We start from the raw sequence: 4237 nt of genomic DNA on the forward strand, positions 1-4237 counted from the left end.
AGAACGTTGGCTCCATCAGGACAGGGACTTTTGTCTACTTTATGCACCTAGTGCAATGCCTGGCACACAGTCAGTGCTCAATAAATGTTTGTTAATAGAACCAATAAATGAATAGCAATCTCCGGGGAGAGGAGCCCTGAGCTCACCTCCTTCCCCAAGCCCAGGGCTCTTGGGTGCTTGTTGGTGTCAGGCCCAGGCCCCCTCTCATCAAGCAGCCAATAAAACTGCCCTGGTTGGTGTTCTCATTTCACAGATGGAGAGACTGAGCCTAGAGAGGGAGATTCGCCTGTCTGATGTCACACAGAGGTCGGCACCTGGGCTGGGATTCCAGCCCAGGATCATGTGGTGTGGGGGGCAGTGGATCAATCTTTTCCTGGAAGGAGTCAATGGTGATGGCGGGAATGGGTCAGGGGTGCTGGCAAGGAGGTTCCAAGGCCCCCAGGAGGGAGGGAGGCATGGGAAATGAGTTAGTCCCTCCTGAGTTCCATCTCTTTCTGTGTCTCTCTGTTTCTGCCTCTTTCTGTCTCCTTGTATTTCTTGGTCCCTGTCTTCGTCTCCCTTTCTCTCTTCCTTGTGTATCTGACCCACTGCCCAAGAGGGGATACAGGCACAGACCCCTGGCTTGGGGGCTGGAGTTGGGGCCAACCAGGGGATTGACATCTGGGGTTGAGCTGGGACTCTGAAGCCGGGCCCTGCAGCCAGGGCCAGCATGCCAGTCTTGGCTCCACACTCCAGGGATAGCCTTGGAACGTCAGGCAGTTCAGAGAGCCCAAGGCCTAGTCCTGGAGACTTGGGTTCCAATCCCAGCTTTGCCACATTCCAGCCTCGTGGCCTTGGGCCCTTAGCCTTTGTTCCTGTAAAATGGGACCATTGAGAGCCCGATCTTAGCGTTTTATGAGGAGGAACGATGTGAGGGCTGTGCTGGGCTTCCTGAAGCCCTGTGTGGCCTGAAAAACACTCAATAAATAACTCAGTGTAATGATTTCTTCTAGCAGATGGAGAAAGCGAGAGTTAAAGAGGCCCAATCATTTCACTCACTCATTCCTCAAACGTTATTAAGCACCTGCTATGCACCAGGTGCTTTGTTTTGTATACATTAACTCAGGGTTCAGCAAACTACAGCCTCCAGGCCAAATCTAGTTCATGGCCTGTTTTTATAAATAAAGTTTTATTGGCACACAGCATGCCCATTCATTTACGTATTGTCCACAGCTGCCTTTCCTCTACAACTGCAATGTTGAGTAGTTGTGAGAGAGACCATAACACCCAGAAAGCTGAACATGTGAACCCTCTGGACATTTACAGTAAAGTTTGCTAATCCTTGGATTAACCCATTACAACCCTGGAGGAAGGACGTGTCATAACCTCGATTTTACAGATTAGGAACTGAGGTCCCAGTGCAGTGTCTGTCACAAGGTTGGGTCTCCATACATAATATCTGGGTCTTATTCCTCCTCTTCTGGCCCATGGGAAGCTGCCAACTCCTGTTCCCTTTCCCTATCCTGCATGGATCATAAGTGGATAATTTGAACCCCGCAGAGGAAAGAATGCTGTTTGAAGGTCAGGTCAATGGAAAGAGTCCTATTTTCAGGTCAGTTTGGACCTTGCCAAAGCCTCTTCCTTCTGGTGACCTTGGATGAGAGGCCTGCCACTAGTAGGTGTTTCATGAACAGTTGCTGAACAAGTGATGTGCGTCACGCCCCTGCTGTGAGCTTCAGCTTGCTTGAAGGCTTCCTCCAGGTAATTGCAGGAGACCCCACGGCTGGTCGCACACCACCATTGGGGTGAAAGATGGCCTCGAGCCATCGGTGGGAGAATACCCTGGGCATGGAGATGCTTTCTAGAGCTCCACGGAAGTGGGGGAGGGGATCTCACTGCCCCCCAAGCCTGCCCTGGAGTCTGTCCCTTCCTCTCTCATGCCGGAGGCCTGCAGGTACCTGGCTCGAGATGTTGCCTGGCCCTCAAAACACCCAGGTTCCCCCCAAGCTCCTACCCAGCCTCCCCGCTGCTGGCCTTGGGAAGCTCCCAGTTTGCCCTCAGCACTTTTCTGGAGGCCCCAGAATCACCAAGAGGTAATCCTGCCTGCTGCCTGGAGGAGGTGATGTGGGAGACTCATGAACCTGGGGTGTCCCCCAGCCAGGGGACAGGTGTGGTGATCAGGGGCTGCTGAGCACTGCAGTGCCTTCCCTGATGGCCTTGCGTGCGGCCCCGTCCCTCCCTTAGAGCAGCCTTCCCATACTGCTGGGTGACACTTGGGTAAGTCATTTCACCTCTTGGCTCTGTAAAACGGGACTGGGGCAGTCCCCACCCCTTCAGGGTGTCATGAGAATGAAAGGCATCAAGTGGGCAGAGCACTTGGCATGGCCCTGGACCACGGTGGGCATTTGTCACACACGCTCATGGACTTATTCCTGGGTCCCTAGGACACCCTGGAGCTCCTCCCCAAGGTCAGGCCTGCTGCTAGCGTGAGAAGGAAGGAGAGGGACATAGACACCAAAGATACAGTTCTCATCTCCATCTAAACGCTAGTGACTTCCAACGGTGTCTCCCCAAGGCTTCCCCCGAGCCTAGACTCAGGTCTCCACCCACCTGTCTCTGTCACTGCTGGGATGACCAGGAGGAGGCTCAAACCCAGGTCGGCCAGGACTCCATTCCTGATCTACCCCCTGAAACCAGTCCTGCCTCTGCTGATGGCTCCTCCATCCTCCAGGTGGTCCCCCAAACCTGGGAGTCTCCCCTGCCTTCTCCTCACTCGCTCCCACATCTGATCGCTCATCACATCCCGTCGACTCCACCTTCAAGGTGGACCCAGAGGCTGCCCTCGTCTCCCTACCTCCACGGCCCCCGCTTCGGCCACGGCCACCAGCACCACCGCCTGGACTGGTGCAGTCACCTCCTCCTGGCTTCCTTTTCTCCCTCAGCCCCTCACAGTCCGTTCTCCACATACGACCAGAGGGACCTGTCAGATGGGACTTATACCTTCCCGCACAGACCCTTCCAGGGATTCCAGCTCTCTGAGTGAAAGCTCCCTGTGGCCTGTGAGGCCGGGTGTGACCCTGGCCCCCCCAGCAAACCCTCCACCTGACTGATGACCTCGCTGCCTCTCTCCCTCGCTTACTCCCTTCCAGCCCTGGCTGGCTTCCTGCTGTTCTTCAAGAAGCCCTGCGTCTTTCCACCTCAAGGTCTTTGCAGGTCCCTGGAGCCCTCATCCACCACGGATGTCCACGACTCCCTCACCTCCTTCAGGTCTAAGCTCGGATGCCACCCTCGACAGCCACCTCCTCTGACCCTTCCCCTGGATTCAGTAGCCTCTGCCTGCTCAACAATCTCTCTCACTACGCCCTTGACCATCCCGTATTCTTTTTTCATAGGGGGAGGGGAAAGGCATCCCAGGAGAGTGGACAGTGTGGGCCAGGGCCTGGACGTGTGGGCAGTGAGAGGGTGGGTGAGGGGAGAGTGATGGAGCCTGGGTGGTTGAGCTTCAGCGGGAGGCATTCTCCAGGAGTGAGCAGGCCAGGGTCACCCTGACTCTGTCAGCCACTGGTTGTATGACCTCAGGGAGCTCTCTCTGGACCCAAGAACCTGCAACTGCTGTTGGAGACCCCCTAAGTGGACCCATCATCTGACAGAGGGGGAAACTGAGTCTGCAAAGCTGCTGCTATGACCTGGTGAAAGGGTCAGCCCAGGGATAGGGACAAACCAGAGGCTTCTAGCAGTCACTTGCACCTCAGTGTGAATGAGCTCCCTGGATTCTTGGCTGCCTTGTAGTCCCTAGACCCCATGGGACTTGGGAGGCAGTGAGGGAAGGGCTGAGCCTGGGGTGGGGTCAGGGCTGTGTCAGGTCCTGGCCCAGCCTCTGTCCCGGCCCCTGGCTCCCTGCAGGGCTCTGGATTGCACAATCATACCACCCACGGCTGTGACCAAGGCAGGTGACACATGCTTTCTGGGAGCCACCCTTGGGCTGTGCAGCCTCATCACACATACAGAGCCACCGCTGGCATGGATGCACCCTGGCACAGCCTGACTGTATGAGGAGTGACTGCTCCTCACACTGCCACTTCCGGGCTGTGTGACTCTGGGCAAGTCACTTCCCCTCTCTGAGCCTCTTTTCCCTCTTCTGTAAGAGGAGGTAATAACAGTTCCTGCTCCCCTGGCTGTTGGAGGGATTGACTCTGTCCCCGCCATACTGGCCCTCTGGCTGGTCCTCAAATGCACCGGGCATGCCCCACCCAGGGCC

The sequence above is a fragment of the Trachypithecus francoisi genome, unplaced genomic scaffold, assembly GCF_009764315.1.
Source record: "Trachypithecus francoisi isolate TF-2019V2 unplaced genomic scaffold, Tfra_2.0 Lachesis_group21, whole genome shotgun sequence".
NCBI lineage: Eukaryota > Metazoa > Chordata > Mammalia > Primates > Cercopithecidae > Trachypithecus > Trachypithecus francoisi.